This window comes from Scyliorhinus torazame, chromosome 24 (assembly GCF_047496885.1).
Source record: "Scyliorhinus torazame isolate Kashiwa2021f chromosome 24, sScyTor2.1, whole genome shotgun sequence".
Classification (NCBI taxonomy): domain Eukaryota; kingdom Metazoa; phylum Chordata; class Chondrichthyes; order Carcharhiniformes; family Scyliorhinidae; genus Scyliorhinus; species Scyliorhinus torazame.
In genome coordinates, this window is record NC_092730.1 from 33,045,819 (window position 1) to 33,069,444 (window position 23,626).

At 53.1% G+C, this 23,626-nt stretch overlaps 1 long non-coding RNA gene across 2 annotated transcripts in view; it reads right to left on the reverse strand.

The window, feature by feature from the left end:
- LOC140399988 (uncharacterized) overlaps window positions 1-6,788 on the reverse strand; it is a 69,264-nt gene extending 62,476 nt beyond the window's left edge. For both annotated transcript variants that reach the window (XR_011937939.1, XR_011937938.1), the window contains exons 1-2: window positions 6,721-6,788; window positions 6,317-6,401 (exon numbers count right to left, since the gene is read on the reverse strand). This is a non-coding gene — a long non-coding RNA (uncharacterized lncRNA). The remainder of the gene's footprint in view (window positions 1-6,316; window positions 6,402-6,720) is intronic.
- Between the last annotated feature and the right edge of the window lie 16,838 nt (window positions 6,789-23,626).

The following is a 23,626-nucleotide window of genomic DNA, read 5'->3' on the forward strand; positions in this document are numbered from 1 at the left end:
ATAGGAGGGATGTCCGAGGTAGTTTCTTTACTCAGAGAGTGGTTAGAGTGTGGAATGGACTGCCTGCTGTGATAGTGGAGTCGGACATTTAGGAACTTTCAAGCGGTTATTGGATAGGCCCATGGAGCACACCAGAATGACAGGGAGTGGGATAGTTTGATCTTGGTTTCGGACAAAGCCCGGCACAACATCGAGGGCCGAAGGGCCTGTTCTGTGCTGTACTGTTCTATGTTCTAACAACACCAGGTTCAAGTCCCACAGGTGGTGCTTCGAAACAAACCTTTTGGACTTTAACCTGGTGTTGTAAGACTTCTTACTGTGCTCACCGTAGTCCAACGGCAGCATCTCCACATCATCTCTGTGATATATAACATATTTTACTGCTTAGTAACAGGTGTTGGAGAGTGTGCGAGTGTGTGTTTTACCCTGACTGTCTGTCTATCATATACAACATATTTTGCTGCTCACTGCTCAGTTGCTGGAGTGTGTGAGTATGTGAGAGTGGCGAGAGTGTGTTTTACCCTCACTGTCCCCCTGAGACATACAATGCATATTTAACTGCTTACTGCTCAGTGACTGGTGTGTGAGAGAGCATGAGTGTGTGTGAGAGATAGTGCCTGTATGGAGAGTGTGAAGGTGTGATTTGCCCTCATTGTTTCTCCGTGATATATGATGCTCACTGGTGTGTGTGAGAGAGTGTGTGTGTATGAGTGGGTGCTTTATCCTCACTGTCACTCTATGGTACATAACATATATTTTACTGCTTACTGCTCAGTTAATGGTTTATGAGTGTGTGCGTGAGTGAGAGAGTGTGTGAGATTCTCAGTGATGTCTAAAACCTTGTAATATTCAGTTAACGGTGTGTGTGTGTGAGAGAGAGAGTGTGAGCAGAAGAGTGTGTGTGGGTGTCAGTTTTAAGACCATAAGACATAGGAGCGGAAGTAAGGCCATTCGGCCCATCGAGTCCACTCCACCATTCAATCATGGCTGATTTCAACTCCATTTACCCGCTCTCTCTCCTTAGCCCTTAATTCCTCGAGAAATCAAGAATTGATCAACTTCTGTCTTAAAGACACTCAACGTCCCGGCCTCCACCGCCCTCTGTGGCAATGAATTCCACAGACCCACCACTCTCTGACTGAAGACATTTCTCCTCACCTCTGTTCTAAAGTGACTCCCTTTTATTCTAAGGCTGTGCCCCCGGGTCCTAGTCTCCCCTGCTAATGGAAACAACTTCCCTACATCCACCCTATCTAAGCCATTCATTATCTTGTAAGTTTCTATTAGATCTCCCCTCAACCTCCTAAACTCCAATGAATATAATCCCAGGATCCTCAGACGTTCATCGTATGTTAGGCCTACCATTCCTGGGATCATCCGTGTGAATCTCCGCTGGACCCGCTCCAGTGCCAGTATGTCCTTCCTGAGGTGTGGGGCCCAAAATTGCTCACAGTATTCTAAATGGGGCCTAACTAATGCTTTATAAAGCTTCAGAAGTACATCCCTGCTTTTATATTCCAAGCCTCTTGATGTGAAAGTGTACGAACTCAGCAATAGCATGATGGGAAAAATAGCCAATTTATGTAACCAAGTGTAGGACAGCTGTGTCAGCTAAGTGCCAAGATCAGACCCTGACAAACTAGACAAAGCTAAGAATCCACATAATTGTATCATACAAGGCCAGAAGAGGGAAAATAGTGCCTGACCTTATTAAAACCTGGTAACAAAGCCACGATCTAGGAATGTCCTAATAACACAACCTCCTCATGTCCTAGGTTCATCTGCGTCAAGGCATCATGAGGGCAGAGGTAAAAACAAAATAGGACCACGTCTTAAACCCTCTAAAGACAAAATACTGCAAATAAGCCGAGTCAGGGTCTTTCCATGACAACATGTTTGATCAGAAGTTATGACTGTATTGACATTTTTGAACAAGGTCTGTTTTTGTAAAATGAAACAGCTTTTGTATAAATATTGAACGTTTTCTCCATGTCTTTGCGAGCTTGAGAAAGAATGAGCAGGTTTACCTTAACAGCTCTCTCTCTCTCTAACCTGTAGCCATCTGCATGCAGACTTTGGTCAATAAAGACAAAGTTAGTTTTATCGAAACCAAGGTGTAAAGTTGTTTTTGTCACAGTCTTGAAGTAGGAAAGATTTTAAAAGACGACATTGCATTTGCATGAATGACAACATTGCATTTGCTTTCTTAATTACGGACTCAACCTGCAAGTTTACCTTTAGCGAATCCTGGACCAGGACTCCCAAGTCCCTTTGCACTTCAGCATTATGAATTTTGTCACCGTTTAGAAAATAGTCCATGCCTCTATTCTTTTTTCCAAAGTGCAAGACCTCGCACTTGCCCACATTGAATTTCATCAGCCATTTCTTGGACCACTCTCCTAAACTGTCTAAATCTTTCTGCAGCCTCCCCACCTCCTCCATACTACCTCCCCTCCACCTATCTTTGTATTATCGGCAAACTTAGCCAGAATGCCCCCAGTCCCGTCATCTAGATCGTTAATATATAAAGAAAACAGCTGTGGCCCCAACACTGAACCCTGCGGGACACCACTCGTCACTGGTTGCCATTCCGAAAAAGAACCTTTTATCTCAACTCTCTGCCTTCTGCCTGACAGCCAATCGTCAATCCATGTTAGTACCTTGCCTCGAATACCATGGGCATTTATTTTACTCAGCAGTCTCCCGTGAGGCACCTTATCTAAGGCCTTTTGGAAGTCAAGATAGATAACATCCATTGGCTCTCCTTGGTCTAACCTATTTGTTATCTCTTCAAAGAACTCTAACAGGTTTGCGAGGCACGACCTCCCCTTACTAAATCCATGCTGACTTGGTCCTAATCCGACCCTGCACTTCCAAGAATTTTTCTCCTCATTGTCTCTGTGATACATAAGGCATATATTAGTTTATGCTGCTCAGTTACTGATATGTTTGAGAGTGGGTGTGCGCGAGAGAGAGTTGGTGTGCGTGTGCGAGAGGGGAGTGGGCGTGCGTGTGCGAGAGGGGAGTGGGCGTGCGTGCGTGAGAGAGAGTGGGCGTGCGTGCGTGAGAGAGAGTGGGCGTGCGTGCGTGAGAGAGAGTGGGCGTGCGCGCGTGAGAGAGAGTGGGCGTGCGCGCGCGCGAGAGAGGGCGGGCGCGCGCGCGAGAGAGGGCGGGCGCGCGCGAGAGAGGGCGGGCGCGCGCGAGAGAGGGCGGGCGCGCGCGAGAGAGGGCGGGCGCGCGCGAGAGAGGGCGGGCGCGCGCGAGAGAGGGCGGGCGCGCGCGAGAGAGGGCGGGGCGCGCGCGAGAGAGGGCGGGGCGCGCGCGAGAGAGGGCGGGCGCGCGCGAGAGAGGGCGGGCGCGCGCGAGAGAGGGCGGGCGCGCGCGAGAGAGGGCGGGCGCGCGCGAGAGAGGGCGGGCGCGCGCGAGAGAGGGCGGGCGCGCGCGAGAGAGGGCGGGCGCGCGCGAGAGAGGGCGGGCGCGCGCGAGAGAGGGCGGGCGCGCGCGAGAGAGGGCGGGCGCGCGCGAGAGAGGGCGGGCGCGCGCGAGAGAGGGCGGGCGCGCGCGAGAGAGGGCGGGCGCGCGCGAGAGAGGGCGGGCGCGCGCGAGAGAGGGCGGGCGCGCGCGAGAGAGGGCGGGCGCGCGCGAGAGAGGGCGGGCGCGCGCGAGAGAGGGCGGGCGCGCGCGAGAGAGGGCGGGCGCGCGCGAGAGAGGGCGGGCGCGCGCGAGAGAGGGCGGGCGCGCGCGAGAGAGGGCTGGCGCGCGCGAGAGAGGGCGGGCGCGCGCGAGAGAGGGCGGGCGCGCGCGAGAGAGGGCGGGCGCGCGCGAGAGAGGGCGGGCGCGCGCGAGAGAGGGCGGGCGCGCGCGAGAGAGGGCGGGCGCGCGCGAGAGAGGGCGGGCGCGCGCGAGAGAGGGCGGGCGCGCGCGAGAGAGGGCGGGCGCGCGCGAGAGAGGGCGGGCGCGCGCGAGAGAGGGCGGGCGCGCGCGAGAGTGAGCGGGCGCGCGCGAGAGAGGGCGGGCGCGCGCGAGAGGGAGCGGGCGCGCGCGAGAGGGAGCGGGCGCGCTCGAGAGGGAGCGGGTGTGCGCGAGAGAGAGTGGGCACGCATGAGAGAGTGTGGGTGTGTGTGTGAGAGAGTGGGTGTGCGTGAGAGAGAGTGGGCGAGCGTGAGAGAGAGTGGGTGTGCGAGCGAGTGAGCCTATGTGTATTTAACCCTCATTGTCTCTCTTTGATATATAACACATATTTTGCTGTTGCTGCTCAGTTACTGGGGTTTGTGGTGAGTGTGTGAGAGAGAGAGTGAGAATCTATTTGACCATCACTGTCTCTGTGATATATGATGCATATTTTACTGCTCACTGCTCAGTTACTGTTGTGAGAGTGTGTGAATATGAGAGTATGTGAATATGAGAGTGTGTGTGTGAGAGAATGTGCCACTGTGTGTTTGGGAGTGTCTGAGTGTGAGAAATAGTCTGCGTGAGTGTGTGTGTTTTACCTTCATTGTCTCGGTGATAAAAAACACATATTTTACTGCTCAGTTACTGGTGTGCGAATGTGTGTTTTACCCCCACTGTCCCTCTGCGATATAAAACGCATATTTAACTGCTTACTGCTCAATGACTGGTGTGTATGTGTGTGTGTGTGAGAGAGAGTCTGTGAGAGAAGGAACAAGAGTGTGAGAGAGAGAGTGTGAGTGTGTGTGAGAGTTAAAATATGTGAGTGTGTGCGCTTTACCCTCACTGTCCATGATGCATAACAAATATTTTACAGCTTACTGCTCAGTTACTGCTGTGTGACTGAGTGAGAGAGTGTGAGTGAGAGAGTGAGTGCATGTTTTACCCTCACTGTATCTCTGTGGTATATATCACATATTTAATTGATTACTGCTCAGTGACTGGTGTGTGTATCAGAGGGAGAGTGTGTGTGTGTGTGAGAGAGAGTGTGTGAGTGAGTGTGTATTAACCTCACAGTCTCTGTGATATACAATTAATATATTCTTGATTACTGCTCAGTTATTGATTTGTGAGTGTGTGGGAGAGACAGTGCGTGGGTGTGTGAGAGTGTGTGAGAGACAGAGTGTGAGTGAGTGTGTATAAACCTCTCTGTTTATGTGTGCGATATGACATATTTTACTGCTTAATGCTCAGTTAATGGTGTGAGAGTCCCTGTGATATACACTGCATATATAGTGCTTCCTGCTGAGTTACTTGTCAGTGAGCATGTGCATGAGAAAACGCGAGTGTGTGTTTTACCCTCACTGTCTATTTATGATATATGGCATATTTTACTGCTTCTTGCTCAGTTGTTGGTGTCTGAATGTGTGAGAGTGTGTTTTCCACGGTAGCTGTCTGTCTCTGTTATAAGTGTGAGGGGAAAAATTAATTTGATTCTCTAACTCCTGTCTCTGTGCTTGCATTTGTAGCTGTCTGTCTCTGTTATGGGATTCTGGGTTTAATCTCCGTCTGTAATATTATTTACAGATACACGAGAGGACAGGTAATCTCAGTCTGTCCACCTCTCTGATGTGCAAGATTTCACTGTGTTTTCTGTACTTGTCAATATCTGTTTTGTGAGTCAAGGGTGAACATTCTGTTCAGTATTGATCCTCCATTATTACTTTTAGTGATAACATTGATATGTTAAATGATCTATTTCCATGTCTGTTTCATGAGAATGACACTGTACCATTATATCTGAGATTGTGTGAGATATTTGGATTGGAATTTAATATTTTGTTTTGGGAGGTGTCTCGGTAGAAGTTTATGATTAATTCGGCCCTTTTCAATAAGCTGTACTATCCGACCTTCCACTTGTATCAAAGGTTCACAACTTGTGAGAATGAAGGATGGCCTTACAATTTGATAAGTGTCCCTTTGGAGAACTATTTCAATGTATCATTTTTCTGTTAATGCCTCATTCAAGTGTTTTGCTTCTGATATATTTTAAACTAAGAAAGTTACAAAAAAGTGCCAATGGATACTTGCACATTGATTGCTGAATCTATAGCCTAATTAATATTATACTGATTACTTTACAGATGAAACGCTGTTGTCAAAAGTTGATCCAACATTCCATGAGAGAGTAGGGGTGAATTGTGGAAAATTATGCCACCTGTCCTCTCGTATATCTGTAAATAATATTTACATTTTCTCCAGAAGTCCAGATTTACTTGAATTTCTTCAATTGGATAATGAGGACTGTTGGATTGGACATGTTCATCTGGGACTTGAGGTCTCTGCGAATCTGACTGCTTCTGCTCTGTGACGGTGGAGCTGATGTTGTGTCTGTGTCTCTGCAATGTTGCATTAATATTGTACTTACAGTCAGTTAGAAGGAGACGGCTGCACATTCACGTTGCTGAGGAATCATCATAATCAAATTGGAACTCATCTTTTCATCTGTTGAACTAGGAAGAAGAAAACAAATTTCATGTAAGTTAGGGTCAGATGAGACCAATGATAGATCAATGCATTCTTTCAGTAAAAGAAAGAAAATACTCCACGAATCCTAACCCAGAATCAGACAATAAGCCAGGCCCAGAAAGAGCTCTCCCTTCCCCCCGCTCACTCCAAGTCCCGGAACAAGATCGTGCTCCGCTGCGCCTCTTGCAAACAGCCCCCGATTCTCCCTGAACTCCCCCCGAGTCAGTAGTGATCTCTGAGCCTCTTTGCTCACACTCCCAGATGGAGGTGCTGCTGCAATGAGAACGCTGTTTCCTCGCTGACCTGGGCGCTGACATTGACATTTCCCTCAGTTTCAACAAAGCGATTCCACTCACTGACCAAATGGAGAGTGTGTGGGGGAGGGGCTGAGCATGCGCTTCATCTCAGAGTGACGTCGTTGGGGCGTTTTTCACCGGGCATGCGCACATCCCCGCAGCAATTCCGCATTGAGAATCAATGGGAGTATTCCCCATTTCACTGTCATCACAAACGGAGCAGAACCTCCGACAGAGCCCGTGTTGGGGGACTGTGTGTGTGGCTGCAAGTGGCCCTGTGCCCTAGGGCTCAACCAATCACCTTTGTAGCTGTGTGTTTGTCCCAATGAGAGATTCAATTTGCAGCCATTGCCTGCAGCTTGTTTGTTATTACACTGTCACTCAGCCCCTCAAACTCTCACTTTCTGCAAACTACCTTTCCACTGAACCACAGAATTACTACAGTGTGAAGGAGGCAATTCGGCCCATCGAGTCTGCAGCGACCCTCTGAAAGAGCACCCCAGCTCCGCCCACTCGCCGCCTTATCCCCATAAACCCGTAACCCCACTGAACCGACACAGCGGGAATTCAGCATTGCCGACCCACATAACCTGCACATCTATGGCCTGTGGGAGGAAATCGGAGCACCCGGAGGTAACCCACCTACACACACGGGGAGAACATGCAAACGCGAGACAGGCAGTCACTCAACGCGGGTCCCTGCCACAGTGAGGCAGCAGTGGAAATCACTGTTCCACCTCCGGGCTTACTCACTCCCCTGGTTTACACACTCACCTGGTTTACTCACTGTTGTGGTTTACACACTCACCTGGTTTATTCACTTCCCAGGTTCACTCACTCCCCCGATTCACTCACTCTCCCGGTTCACTCACTCCCCCGGTTCACTCACTCCCCCGGTTCACTCACTCCCCCGGTTCACTCACTCCCCCGGTTCACTCACTCCCCCGGTTCACTCACTCCCCCGGTTCACTCACTCTCCCGGTTCACTCACTCTCCCGGTTCACTCACTCTCCCGGTTCACTCACTCCCCTGGTTTACTCCGGTTCACTCGCTCCCTCGGTTCACTCGCTCCCCCGGTCCCCTCGCTCCCCCGCTCCCCTCGCTCCCCCGCTCCCCCGGTCCCCTCGCTCCCCCGCTCCCCCGGTCCCCTCGCTCCCCCGGTCCCCTCGCTCCCCCGGTCCCCTCGCTCCCCCGGTCCCCTCGCTCCCCCGGTCCCCTCGCTCCCCCGGGTTCACTCGCTCCCCCGGGTTCACTCACTCCCCCGGTTCACTCACTCCCCCGGTTCACTCACTCCCCCGGTTCACTCACTCTCCCGGTTCACTCACTCTCCCGGTTCACTCACTCTCCCGGTTCACTCACTCTCCCGGTTCACTCACTCCCCCGGTTCACTCACTCTCCCAGTTCACTCACTCCCCTGGTTTACTCCGGTTCACTCGCTCCCTCGGTTCACTCGCTCCCCCGGTCCCCTCGCTCCCCCGGTCCCCTCGCTCCCCCCGGTCCCCTCGCTCCCCCCGGTCCCCTCGCTCCCCCCGGTTCACTCACTCCCCCGGGTTCACTCACTCCCCCGGGTTCACTCACTCCCCCGGGTTCACTCACTCCCCCGGGTTCACTCACTCCCCCGGGTTCACTCACTCCCCCGGTTCACTCACTCCCCCGGTTCACTCACTACCCCGGTTCACTCACTCCCCCGGTTCACTCACTCTCCCGTTTCACTCACTCTCCCGTTTCACTCACTCTCCCGGTTCACTCACTCTCCCGGTTCACTCACTCTCCCGGTTCACTCACTCTCCCGGTTCACTCACTCTCCCGGTTCACTCACTCCCCCGGTTCACTCACTCCCCCGGTACACTCACACCCCCACTTCACTCCCTCCCCCGGTTCACTCACTCCCCTGATTTACTCACTCTCGCGGTTCACTCACTCCCCTAATTTACTCACTCTCCTGGTTCACTCACTCTCCTGATTCACTCATTCTCCTGGTTTACTCACTCTCGCGGTTCACTCACTCCCCTAATTTACTCACTCTCCCTGTTCACTCACTCTCCCGGTTCACTCACTCTCCCGGTTCACTCACTCCCCTGGTTCACTCACTCCCCTGGTTCACTCACTCCCCTGGTTCACTCACTCTCCAGGTTCACTCACTCCCCTGGTTCACTCATTCTCCTGGTTCACTCACTCCCCTGGTTCACTCACTCCCCTTGTTCACTCAATCTCCTGTTTCACTCACTCCCCTGGTTCATTCACTCTCCTGGTTTACTCACTCCCCTGGTTCACTCACTCTCCCGCTTCACTCACTCTCCCGCTTCACTCACTCCCCTGATTTACTCACTCTCCCGGTACACTCTCTCCCCTGATATACTCACTCCCCTGGTTTCATAGAATAGAATCATAGAAGTTTACAGCATGGAAACAGGCCCTTCGGCCCAACCAGTCCTACTCACTCTCCTGGTTTAAATCACTCTCCTGGTTCACTCACTCCCCTGGTTCACTCATTCCAATGGTTCACTCACTCTCCTGGTTCACTCACTCCCCTGGTTCACTCACTCTCCTGGTTCACTCACTCCCCTGGTTCACTCACTCTCCTGGATCACTCACTCTCCTGGATCACTCACTCTCCTGGTTCACTGACTCCCCTGGTTCACTGACTCCCCTGGTTCACTCACTCCCCTGGTTCACTCACTCCCCTGGTTCACTCACGACCCTGGTTCACTCGCTCCCCTGGTTCACTCACTCTCCTGGTTCACTCACTCTCCTGGTTTACACACTCCCCAGGTTCACTCACTCCCCTGGTTCACTCACGACCCTGGTTCACTCACGACCCTGGTTCACTCGCTCCCCTGGTTTACTCACTCTCCTGGTTCACTCACTCTCCTGGTTCACTCACTCTCCTGGTTCACTCACTCTCCTGGTTCACTCACTCCCCTGTTTCACTCACTCCCCTGGTTCACTCACTCCCCTGGTTCACTCACTCCCCTGGTTCACTCACTCCCCTGGTTCACTCACTCTCCTGGTTCACTCACTCTCCTGGTTCACTCACTCCCCTGGTTCACTCACTCCCCTGGTTCACTCACTCACTCTCCTGGTTCACTCACTCTCCTGGTTCACTCACTCTCCTGGTTCACTCACTCTCCTGGTTCACTCACTCTCCTGGTTTACTCACTTTCCTGGTTTACTCACTCGCTCTGCTGGTTCACTCACTCTCCTGGTTTACTCGCGCCCCTGGTGCACTCACTCTCCTGGTTCACTCACTCTCCTGGTTCACTCACTCCCCTGGTTTACTCACTCTCCTGGTTTGCTCACTCTCCTGGTTCACTCTCTCCCCTGGTTCACCTACTCCCCTGGTTTACTCACCCTCCTGGTTCACTCGCTCCCCTGGTTCACTCACTCTCCTGGTTCACTCACTCCTCAGGTTTACTCACTCTCCTGGTTTGCTCACTCCACTGGTTCACTCTCTCTCCTGGTTCACTCACTCCCCAGGTTTACTCACTCTCCTGGTTTGCTCACTCTCCTGCTTCACTCGCTCCCCTGGTTCACTCACTCTCCTGGTTCACTCACTCCCCAGGTTTACTCACTCTCCTGGTTTGCTCACTCTCCTGGTTCACTCACTCTCCTGGTTCACTCACTCTCCTGGTTCACTCACTCTCCTGGTTTGCTCACTCTCCTGGTTTGCTCACTCCCCTGGTTCGCTCACTCTCCTGGTTCACTCACTCACTCTCCTGGTTCACTCACTCTCCTGGTTCACTCACTCTCCTGGTTCACTCACTCTCCTGGTTCACTCACTCTCCTGGTTCGCTCACTCTCCTGGTTCGCTCACTCCCCTGGTTCACTCACTCTCCTGGTTTACTGACGCTCCTGGTTTGCTCACTCCGCTGGTTCACTCACTCGCTCTCCTGGTTCACTCGCTCTCCTGGTTCACTCGCTCTCCTGGTTCACTCGCTCTCCTGGTTTACTCACTCTCCTGGTTTGCTCACTCCGCTGGTTCACTCACTCACTCCCCTGGTTCACTCACTCTCCTGGTTCACTCACTCTCCTGGTTCACTCACTCTCCTGGTTCACTCACTCTCCTGGTTCACTCACTCTCCTGGTTCACTCACTCTCCTGGTTCACTCACTCTCCTGGTTCACTCACTCCCCTGGTTCACTCACTCCACTGGTTCACTCACCTCTCCTGGTTCACTCACCTCTCCTGGTTCACTCACTCTCCTGGTTCACTCACTCTCCTGGTTCACTCACTCCCCTGGTTCACTCTCTCACTCTCCTGGTTCACTATCACTCCTGGTTCACTCTCACTCCTGGTTCACTCACTCTCCTGGTTTGCTCACTCCCCTGGTTCACTCACTCTCCTGGTTCACTCACTCTCCTGGTTCACTCACTCTCCTGGTTCACTCACTCTCCTGGTTCACTCACTCCACTGGTTCACTCACTCACTCTCCTGGTTCACTCACTCTCCTGGTTTGCTCACACCGCTGGTTCACTCACTCACTCTCCTGGTTCACTCACTCTCCTGGTTCACTCACTCTCCTGGTTTGCTCACTCCCCTGGTTCACTCACTCACTCTCCTGGTTCACTCACACTCCTGATTCGCTCACTCTCCTGGTTCGCTCACTCTCCTGGTTCGCTCACTCTCCTCACTCTCCTGGTTCGCTCACTCTCCTGGTTCGCTCACTCTCCTGGTTCGCTCACTCTCCTGGTTCGCTCACTCTCCTGGTTCGCTCACTCCCCTTGTTCACTCGCTCTCCTGGTTCACTCACTCTCCTGGTTTGCTCACTCCGCTGGTTCACTCACTCACTCTCCTGGTTCACTCGCTCTCCTGGTTCACTCACTCTCCTGGTTTCCTCACTCTCCTGGTTTGCTCACTCCGCTGGTTCACTCACTCACTCTCCTGGTTCACTCACTCTCCTGGTTCACTCACTCCCCTGGTTCACTCATTCCAATGGTTCACTCACTCTCCTGGTTCACTCACTCCCCTGGTTCACTCACTCCCCTGGTTTACTCACTCCCCTGGTTTACTCACTCCCCGGGTTCACTCACTCCCCGGGTTCACTCACTCTCCTGGATCACTCACTCTCCTGTTTCACTGACTCCCCTGGTTCACTCACTCCCCTGGTTCATTCACTCCCTTGGTTCATTCACTCTCCTGGTTCAATCACTCCTCTGGTTCACTCGCTCCCCTTGTTCACTCACTCTCCTGGTTCACTGGTTCACTCACTCTCCTGGTTCACTCACTCTCCTGGTTCACTCACTCTCCTGGTTCACTCACTCTCCTGGTTCACTCACTCCCCTGGTTCACTCACTCCCCTGGTTTACTCACTCCCCTGGTTTGCTCACTCCCCTGGTTTACTCACTCTCCTGGTACTCTCACTCTCCTGGTTCACTCACTCTCCTGATTTACTCACTCCCCTGGTTTACTCACTCCCCTGGTTTACTCACTCTCCTGGTTCACTCACTCTCCTGATTCACTCACTCCCCTGGTTTACTCACTCCCCTGGTTTACTCACTCCCCTGGTTTACTCACTCCCCTGGTTTACTCACTCTCCTGGTTCACTCACTCTCCTGGTACTCTCACTCTCCTGATTTACTCACTCTCCTGGTTCACTCACTCTCCTGGTTCACTCACTCTCCTGGTTTACTCACTCCCCTGGTTTACTCACTCCCCTGGTTTACTCACTCTCCTGGTACTCTCCTTCTCCTGGTTCACTCACTCTCCTGATTTACTCACTCCCCTGGTTTACTCACTCCCCTGGTTCACTCACTCCCCTGATTCACCCACTCTCCTGGTTCACTCACTCTCCTGGTTCACTCAATCTCCTGGTTCACTCACTCTCCTGGTTCACTCACTCTCCTGGTTCACTCACTCTCCTGGTTCACTCACTCTCCTGGTTCACTCACTCTCCTGGTTCACTCACTCTCCTGGTTCACTCACTCCCCTGGTTCACTCACTCCCCTGGTTCACTCACTCTCTTGGTTCACTCACTCCCCTGGTTCACTCGCTCTCGTGGTTTACTCACTCCGCTGGTTCACTCACTCACTCTCCTGGTTCACTCACTCTCCTGGTTCACTCACTCTCCTGGTTCACTCACTCTCCTGGTTCATTCACTCTCCTGGTTCACTCACTCTCCTGGTTCACTCACTCTCCTGGTTCACTCACTCACCTGGTTCACTCACTCACTCTCCTGGTTCACTCACTCTCCTGGTTCACTCTCTCCCCTGGTTCACTCACTCCTCTGGTTCACTCACTCCCCTGATTCACTCACTCTCCTGGTTCACTCACTCTCCTGGTTCACTCACTCCCCAGGTTCACTCACTCCCCTGCTTCACTCACTCCCCTGGTTCACTCACTCCCCTGGTTCACTCACTCCCCTGGTTCACTCACTCCCCTGGTTCACTCACTCCCCTGGTTCACTCACTCCCCTGGTTCACTCACTCCCCTGGTTCACTCACTCCCCTGGTTCACTCACTCTCCTGGTTCACTCACTCCCCTGGTTAACTCGCTCTCGTGGTTTACTCACTCCCCTGGTTCACTCACTCTCCTGGTTTACTCACTCCCCTGGTTTACTCACTCTCCTGGTTTACTCACTCGCTCTGCTGGTTCACTCACTCTCCTGGTTTACTCGCGCCCCTGGTTCACTCACTCTCCTGGTTCACTCACTCCCCTGGTTCACTCACTCTCCTGGTTTACTCACCCTCCTGGTTCACTCGCTCCCCTGGTTCACTCACTCTCCTGGTTCACTCACTCTCCTGGTTCACTCACTCCCCAGGTTTATTCGCTCCCCTGGTTTGCTTACTCCGCTGGTTCACTCACTCTCCTGATTCACTCACTCTCCTGGTTTGCTCACTCCATTGGTTCACTCACACTCCTGGTTCACTCACTCACTCTCCTGGTTCACTCACTCTCCTGGTTCACTCACTCTCCTGGTTCACTCACTCTCCTGGTTCAATCACTCTCCTGGTTCACTCACTCTCCTGGTTTGCTCACTCCCCTGGTTCACTCACTCTCCTGGTTCACTCACTCTCCTGGTTTGCTCACTCCGCTGGTTCACTCACTCACTCTCCTGGTTCACTCACTCTCCTGGTTCACTCACTCTCCTGGTTCACTCACTCTCCTGGTTCACTCACTCTCCAGGTTCACTCACTCTCCAGGTTCACTCACTCTCCAGGTTCACTCGCTCTCCTGGTTCACTCGCTCTCCTGGTTCACTCGCTCTCCTGGTTTACTCACTCTCCTGGTTTACTCACTCTCCTGGTTTGCTCACTCCGCTGGTTCACTCACTCACTCCCCTGGTTCACTCACTCTCCTGGTTCACTCACTCTCCTGGTTCACTCACTCACTCTCCTGGTTCACTCACTCTCCTGGTTCACTCACTCTCCTGGTTCACTCACGCCCCTGGTTCACTCACTCCCCTGGTTCACTCACTCCCCTGGTTCACTCACTCCCCTGGTTCACTCACTCCCCTGGTTCACTCACTCCCCTGGTTCACTCACTCCCCTGGTTCACTCACTCCCCTGGTGCACTCACTCCTCTGGTTCACTCACTCTCCTGGTTCACTCACTCCCCTGGATTACTCGCATCCCGGTTTACTCACTCCCCTGGTTCACTCACTCTCCAGGTTCACTCACTCCCCTGGTTCACTCACTCACTCGCCTGGTTTACTCACTCTCCTGGTTTACTCACTCCCCTGGTTCACTCACTCTCCTGGTTCACTCACTCTCCTGGTTTACTCATTCTCCTGGTTTACTCACTCCCCTGGTTCACTCACTCTCCTGGTTTACTCACTCTCCTGATTTACTCACTCTCCTGGTTTACTCGCTGCCCTTGTTTACTCACTCCCCTGGTTCAACCACTGCCCTGGTTTACTCACTCTCCTGGTTTACTCACTCCCCTGATTCACTCACTCCCCTGGTTTACTCGCTCCTCTGGTTCACTCACTCTCCTGGTTTACTCACTCTCCTGGTTTACTCACTCCCCTGGTTCAACCACTGCCCTGGTTTAGTCACTCTCCTGGTTTACTCACTCTCCTGGTTTACTCACTCCCCTGGTTTACTCACTCTCCTGGTTCACTCACTCTCCTGCTTCACTCACTCCCCTGCTTCACTCACTCCCCTGGTTTACTCACTCCCCTGGTTTACTCACTCCCCTGGTTTACTCACTCCCCCTGGTTTACTCACTCCCCCTGGTTCACTCACTCCCCTGGTTCACTCACTCTCCTGGTTTACTGACGCTCCTGGTTTGCTCACTCCGCTGGTTCACTCACTCGCTCCCCTGGTTCACTCACTCTCCTGGTTCTCTCACTCTCCTGGTTCACTCACTCTCCTGGTTCACTCACTCTCCTGGTTCACTCACTCTCCTGGTTCACTCACTCTCCTGGTTCACTCACTCCCCTGATTCACTCACTCCACTGGTTCACTCACCTCTCCTGGTTCACTCACCTCTCCTGGTTCACTCACCTCTCCTGGTTCACTCACTCTCCTGGTTCACTCACTCTCCTGGTTCACTCACTCCCCTGGTTCACTCTCTCACTCTCCTGGTTCACTCTCACTCCTGGTTCACTCTCACTCCTGGTTCACTCACTCTCCTGGTTTGCTCACTCCCCTGGTTCACTCACTCTCCTGCTTCACTCACTCCCCTGCTTCACTCACTCCCCTGGTTTACTCACTCCCCTGGTTTACTCACTCCCCTGGTTTACTCACTCCCCTGGTTCACTCACTCCCCTGGTTCACTCACTCTCCTGGTTTACTGACGCTCCTGGTTTGCTCACTCCGCTGGTTCACTCACTCGCTCTCCTGGTTCACTCGCTCTCCTGGTTCACTCGCTTTCCTGGTTCACTCGCTCTCCTGGTTCACTCGCTCTCCTGGTTCACTCGCTCTCCTGGTTCACTCGCTCTCCTGGTTCACTCACTCTCCTGGTTGACTCACTCTCCTGGTTTGCTCACTCCGCTGGTTCACTCACTCACTCCCCTGGTTCACTCACTCTCCTGGTTCACTCACTCTCCTGGTTCACTCACTCTCCTGATTTACTCACTCCCCTGGTTTACTCACTCCCCTGGATCACTCACTCTCCTGTTTCACTGACTCCCCTGGTTCACTCACTCCCCTGGTTCATTCACTCCCCTGGTTCATTCACTCCCCTGGTTCAATCACTCTCCTGGTTCAATCACTCCCCTGGTTCACTCACTCCCCTGGTTTACTCACTCCCCTGGTTTGCTCACTCCCCTGGTTTGCTCACTCCCCTGGTTTACTCACTCTCCTGGTACTCTCACTCTCCTGGTTCACTCACTCTCCTGATTTACTCACTCCCCTGGTTTACTCACTCCCCTGGTTTACTCACTCCCCTGGTTCACTCACTCCCCTGGTTCACTCACTCTCCTGGTTTACTGACGCTCCTGGTTTGCTCACTCCGCTGGTTCACTCACTCGCTCTCCTGGTTCACTCGCTCTCCTGGTTCACTCGCTTTCCTGGTTCACTCGCTCTCCTGGTTCACTCGCTCTCCTGGTTCACTCGCTCTCCTGGTTCACTCACTCTCCTGGTTGACTCACTCTCCTGGTTTGCTCACTCCGCTTATTCACTCACTCACTCCCCTGGTTCACTCACTCTCCTGGTTCACTCACTCTCCTGGTTCACTCACTCCCCTGATTTACTCACTCCCCTGGTTTACTCACTCCCCTGGATCACTCACTCTCCTGTTTCACTGACTCCCCTGGTTCACTCACTCCCCTGGTTCATTCACTCCCCTGGTTCATTCACTCCCCTGGTTCAATCACTCTCCTGGTTCAATCACTCCCCTGGTTCACTCACTCCCCTGGTTTACTCACTCCCCTGGTTTGCTCACTCCCCTGGTTTGCTCACTCCCCTGGTTTACTCACTCTCCTGGTACTCTCACTCTCCTGGTTCACTCACTCTCCTGATTTACTCACTCCCCTGGTTTACTCACTCCCCTGGTTTACTCACTCTCCTGGTTCACTCACTCTCCTGATTTACTCACTCCCCTGGTTTACTCACTCCCCTGGTTTACTCACTCCCCTGGTTTACTCACTCTCCTGGTTCACTCACTCTCCTGGTACTCTCACTCTCCTGATTTACTCACTCCCCTGGTTTACTCACTCCCCTGGTTTACTCACTCCCCTGGTTTACTCACTCTCCTGGTTCACTCACTCTCCTGGTTCACTCACTCTCCTGGTTCACTCACTCTCCTGATTTACTCACTCCCCTGGTTTACTCACTCCCCTGGTTTACTCACTCCCCTGGTTTACTCACTCTCCTGGTACTCTCCTTCTCCTGGTTCACTCACTCTCCTGATTTACTCACTCCCCTGGTTTACTCACTCCCCTGGTTCACTCACTCCCCTGATTTACCCACTCTCCTGGTTCACTCACTCTCCTGGTTCACTCACTCTCCTGGTTCACTCACTCTCCTGGTTCACTCACTCTCCTGGTTCACTCACTCTCCTGGTTCACTCACTCCCCTGGTTCACTCACTCCCCTGGTTCACTCACTCTCTTGGTTCACTCACTCCCCTGGTTCACTCGCTCTCGTGGTTTACTCACTCCGCTGGTTCACTCACTCACTCCCCTGGTTCACTCACTCTCCTGGTTCTCTCACTCTCCTGGTTCACTCACTCTCCTGGTTCACTCACTCTCCTGGTTCACTCACTCTCCTGGTTCACTCACTCCCCTGATTCACTCACTCCACTGGTTCACTCACCTCTCCTGGTTCACTCACCTCTCCTGGTTCACTCACCTCTCCTGGTTCACTCACTCTCCTGGTTCACACACTCTCCTGGTTCACTCACTCCCCTGGTTCACTCTCTCACTCTCCTGGTTCACTCTCACTCCTGGTTCACTCTCACTCCTGGTTCACTCACTCTCCTGGTTTGCTCACTCCCCTGGTTCACTCACTCACTCTCCTGGTTCACTCGCTCTCCTGGTTCACTCACTCTCCTGGTTTCCTCACTCTCCTGGTTTGCTCACTCCGCTGGTTCACTCACTCACTCTCCTGGTTCACTCACTCTCCTGGTTCACTCACTCCCCTGGTTCACTCATTCCAATGGTTCACTCACTCTCCTGGTTCACTCACTCCCCTGGTTCACTCACTCCCCTGGTTTACTCACTCCCCTGGTTTACTCACTCCCCGGGTTCACTCACTCTCCTGGATCACTCACTCTCCTGTTTCACTGACTCCCCTGGTTCACTCACTCCCCTGGTTCATTCACTCCCTTGGTTCATTCACTCTCCTGGTTCAATCACTCCTCTGGTTCACTCGCTCCCCTTGTTCACTCACTCTCCTGGTTCACTGGTTCACTCACTCTCCTGGTTCACTCACTCTCCTGGTTCACTCACTCTCCTGGTTCACTCACTCTCCTGGTTCACTCACTCCCCTGGTTCACTCACTCCCCTGGTTTACTCACTCCCCTGGTTTGCTCACTCCCCTGGTTTACTCACTCTCCTGGTACTCTCACTCTCCTGGTTCACTCACTCTCCTGATTTACTCACTCCCCTGGTTTACTCACTCCCCTGGTTTACTCACTCTCCTGGTTCACTCACTCTCCTGATTCACTCACTCCCCTGGTTTACTCACTCCCCTGGTTTACTCACTCCCCTGGTTTACTCACTCCCCTGGTTTACTCACTCTCCTGGTTCACTCACTCTCCTGGTACTCTCACTCTCCTGATTTACTCACTCCCCTGGTTTACTCACTCCCCTGGTTTACTCACTCTCCTGGTTCACTCACTCTCCTGGTTCACTCACTCTCCTGGTTCACTCACTCTCCTGGTTTACTCACTCCCCTGGTTTACTCACTCCCCTGGTTTACTCACTCCCCTGGTTTACTCACTCTCCTGGTACTCTCCTTCTCCTGGTTCACTCACTCTCCTGATTTACTCACTCCCCTGGTTTACTCACTCCCCTGATTCACCCACTCTCCTGGTTCACTCACTCTCCTGGTTCACTCACTCTCCTGGTTCACTCAATCTCCTGGTTCACTCACTCTCCTGGTTCACTCACTCTCCTGGTTCACTCACTCTCCTGGTTCACTCACTCTCCTGGTTCACTCACTCTCCTGGTTCACTCACTCCCCTGGTTCACTCACTCCCCTGGTTCACTCACTCTCTTGGTTCACTCACTCCCCTTGTTCACTATCTCTCGTGGTTTACTCACTCCGCTGGTTCACTCACTCACTCTCCTGGTTCACTCACTCTCCTGGTTCACTCACTCTCCTGGTTCACTCACTCTCCTGGTTCATTCACTCTCCTGGTTCACTCACTCTCCTGGTTCACTCACTCTCCTGGTTCACTCACTCACCTGGTTCACTCACTCACTCTCCTGGTTCACTCACTCTCCTGGTTCACTCTCTCCCCTGGTTCACTCACTCCTCTGGTTCACTCACTCCCCTGATTCACTCACTCTCCTGGTTCACTCACTCCCCAGGTTCACTCACTCCCCTGGTTCACTCACTCCCCTGGTTCACTCACTCCCCTGGTTCACTCACTCCCCTGGTTCACTCACTCCCCTGGTTCACTCACTCCCCTGGTTCACTCACTCTCCTGGTTCACTCACTCCCCTGGTTAACTCGCTCTCGTGGTTTACTCACTCCCCTGGTTCACTCACTCTCCTGGTTTACTCACTCCCCTGGTTTACTCACTCTCCTGGTTTACTCACTCGCTCTGCTGGTTCACTCACTCTCCTGGTTTACTCGCGCCCCTGGTTCACTCACTCCCCTGGTTCACTCACTCTCCTGGTTTACTCACCCTCCTGGTTCACTCGCTCCCCTGGTTCACTCACTCTCCTGGTTCACTCACTCTCCTGGTTCACTCACTCCCCAGGTTTATTCGCTCCCCTGGTTTGCTTACTCCGCTGGTTCACTCACTCTCCTGATTCACTCACTCTCCTGGTTTGCTCACTCCATTGGTTCACTCACACTCCTGGTTCACTCACTCACTCTCCTGGTTCACTCACTCTCCTGGTTCACTCACTCTCCTGGTTCACTCACTCTCCTGGTTCAATCACTCTCCTGGTTCACTCACTCTCCTGGTTTGCTCACTCCCCTGGTTCACTCACTCTCCTGGTTCACTCACTCTCCTGGTTTGCTCACTCCGCTGGTTCACTCACTCACTCTCCTGGTTCACTCACTCTCCTGGTTCACTCACTCTCCTGGTTCACTCACTCTCCTGGTTCACTCACTCTCCAGGTTCACTCGCTCTCCTGGTTCACTCGCTCTCCTGGTTCACTCGCTCTCCTGGTTCACTCACTCTCCTGGTTTACTCACTCTCCTGGTTTACTCACTCTCCTGGTTTGCTCACTCCGCTGGTTCACTCACTCACTCCCCTGGTTCACTCACTCTCCTGGTTCACTCACTCTCCTGGTTCACTCACTCACTCTCCTGGTTCACTCACTCTCCTGGTTCACTCACTCTCCTGGTTCACTCACGCCCCTGGTTCACTCACTCCCCTGGTTCACTCACTCCCCTGGTTCACTCACTCCCCTGGTTCACTCACTCCCCTGGTTCACTCACTCCCCTGGTGCACTCACTCCTCTGGTTCACTCACTCTCCTGGTTCACTCACTCCCCTGGATTACTCGCATCCCGGTTTACTCACTCCCCTGGTTCACTCACTCTCCAGGTTCACTCACTCCCCTGGTTCACTCACTCACTCGCCTGGTTTACTCACTCTCCTGGTTTACTCACTCCCCTGGTTCACTCACTCTCCTGGTTCACTCACTCTCCTGGTTTACTCATTCTCCTGGTTTACTCACTCCCCTGGTTCACTCACTCTCCTGGTTTACTCACTCTCCTGATTTACTCACTCTCCTGGCTTACTCGCTGCCCTTGTTTACTCACTCCCCTGGTTCAACCACTGCCCTGGTTTACTCACTCTCCTGGTTTACTCACTCCCCTGATTCACTCACTCCCCTGGTTTACTCGCTCCTCTGGTTCACTCACTCTCCTGGTTTACTCACTCTCCTGGTTTACTCACTCCCCTGGTTCAACCACTGCCCTGGTTTAGTCACTCTCCTGGTTTACTCACTCTCCTGGTTTACTCACTCCCCTGGTTTACTCACTCTCCTGGTTCACTCACTCTCCTGCTTCACTCACTCCCCTGCTTCACTCACTCCCCTGGTTTACTCACTCCCCTGGTTTACTCACTCCCCTGGTTTACTCACTCCCCTGGTTCACTCACTCCCCTGGTTCACTCACTCTCCTGGTTTACTGACGCTCCTGGTTTGCTCACTCCGCTGGTTCACTCACTCGCTCCCCTGGTTCACTCACTCTCCTGGTTCTCTCACTCTCCTGGTTCACTCACTCTCCTGGTTCACTCACTCTCCTGGTTCACTCACTCTCCTGGTTCACTCACTCTCCTGGTTCACTCACTCCCCTGATTCACTCACTCCACTGGTTCACTCACCTCTCCTGGTTCACTCACCTCTCCTGGTTCACTCACCTCTCCTGGTTCACTCACCTCTCCTGGTTCACTCACTCTCCTGGTTCACTCACTCTCCTGGTTCACTCACTCCCCTGGTTCACTCTCTCACTCTCCTGGTTCACTCTCACTCCTGGTTCACTCTCACTCCTGGTTCACTCACTCTCCTGGTTTGCTCACTCCCCTGGTTCACTCACTCTCCTGCTTCACTCACTCCCCTGCTTCACTCACTCCCCTGGTTTACTCACTCCCCTGGTTTACTCACTCCCCTGGTTTACTCACTCCCCTGGTTCACTCACTCCCCTGGTTCACTCACTCTCCTGGTTTACTGACGCTCCTGGTTTGCTCACTCCGCTGGTTCACTCACTCGCTCTCCTGGTTCACTCGCTCTCCTGGTTCACTCGCTTTCCTGGTTCACTCGCTCTCCTGGTTCACTCACTCTCCTGGTTCACTCGCTCTCCTGGTTCACTCACTCTCCTGGTTTGCTCACTCCGCTGGTTCACTCACTCACTCCCCTGGTTCACTCACTCTCCTGGTTCACTCACTCTCCTGGTTCACTCACTCTCCTGATTTACTCACTCCCCTGGTTTACTCACTCCCCTGGATCACTCACTCTCCTGTTTCACTGACTCCCCTGGTTCACTCACTCCCCTGGTTCATTCACTCCCCTGGTTCATTCACTCCCCTGGTTCAATCACTCTCCTGGTTCAATCACTCCCCTGGTTCACTCACTCCCCTGGTTTACTCACTCCCCTGGTTTGCTCACTCCCCTGGTTTGCTCACTCCCCTGGTTTACTCACTCTCCTGGTACTCTCACTCTCCTGGTTCACTCACTCTCCTGATTTACTCACTCCCCTGGTTTACTCACTCCCCTGGTTTACTCACTCTCCTGGTTCACTCACTCTCCTGATTTACTCACTCCCCTGGTTTACTCACTCCCCTGGTTTACTCACTCCCCTGGTTTACTCACTCTCCTGGTTCACTCACTCTCCTGGTACTCTCACTCTCCTGATTTACTCACTCCCCTGGTTTACTCACTCCCCTGGTTTACTCACTCCCCTGGTTCACTCACTCTCCTGGTTCACTCACTCTCCTGGTTCACTCACTCTCCTGGTTCACTCACTCTCCTGGTTCACTCACTCTCCTGGTTTACTCACTCCCCTGGTTTACTCACTCCCCTGGTTTACTCACTCCCCTGGTTTACTCACTCTCCTGGTACTCTCCTTCTCCTGGTTCACTCACTCTCCTGATTTACTCACTCCCCTGGTTTACTCACTCCCCTGGTTCACTCACTCCCCTGATTTACCCACTCTCCTGGTTCACTCACTCTCCTGGTTCACTCACTCTCCTGGTTCACTCACTCTCCTGGTTCACTCACTCTCCTGGTTCACTCACTCTCCTGGTTCACTCACTCTCCTGGTTCACTCACTCTCCTGGTTCACTCACTCTCCTGGTTCACTCACTCCCCTGGTTCACTCACTCCCCTGGTTCACTCACTCCCCTGGTTCACTCGCTCTCGTGGTTTACTCACTCCGCTGGTTCACTCACTCACTCCCCTGGTTCACTCACTCTCCTGGTTCTCTCACTCTCCTGGTTCACTCACTCTCCTGGTTCACTCACTCTCCTGGTTCACTCACTCTCCTGGTTCACTCACTCCCCTGATTCACTCACTCCACTGGTTCACTCACCTCTCCTGGTTCACTCACCTCTCCTGGTTCACTCACCTCTCCTGGTTCACTCACTCTCCTGGTTCACTCACTCTCCTGGTTCACTCACTCCCCTGGTTCACTCTCTCACTCTCCTGGTTCACTCTCACTCCTGGTTCACTCTCACTCCTGGTTCACTCACTCTCCTGGTTTGCTCACTCCCCTGGTTCACTCACTCTCCTGCTTCACTCACTCCCCTGCTTCACTCACTCCCCTGGTTTACTCACTCCCCTGGTTTACTCACTCCCCTGGTTTACTCACTCCCCTGGTTCACTCACTCCCCTGGTTCACTCACTCTCCTGGTTTACTGACGCTCCTGGTTTGCTCACTCCGCTGGTTCACTCACTCGCTCTCCTGGTTCAATCGCTCTCCTGGTTCACTCGCTTTCCTGGTTCACTCGCTCTCCTGGTTCACTCGCTCTCCTGGTTCACTCGCTCTCCTGGTTCACTCACTCTCCTGGTTGACTCACTCTCCTGGTTTGCTCACTCCGCTGGTTCACTCACTCACTCCCCTGGTTCACTCACTCTCCTGGTTCACTCACTCTCCTGGTTCACTCACTCTCCTGATTTACTCACTCCCCTGGTTTACTCACTCCCCTGGATCACTCACTCTCCTGTTTCACTGACTCCCCTGGTTCACTCACTCTCCTGGTTCATTCACTCCCCTGGTTCATTCACTCCCCTGGTTCATTCACTCTCCTGGTTCAATCACTCTCCTGATTTACTCACTCCCCTGGTTTACTCACTCCCCTGGTTTACTCACTCCCCTGGTTTACTCACTCTCCTGGTTCACTCACTCTCC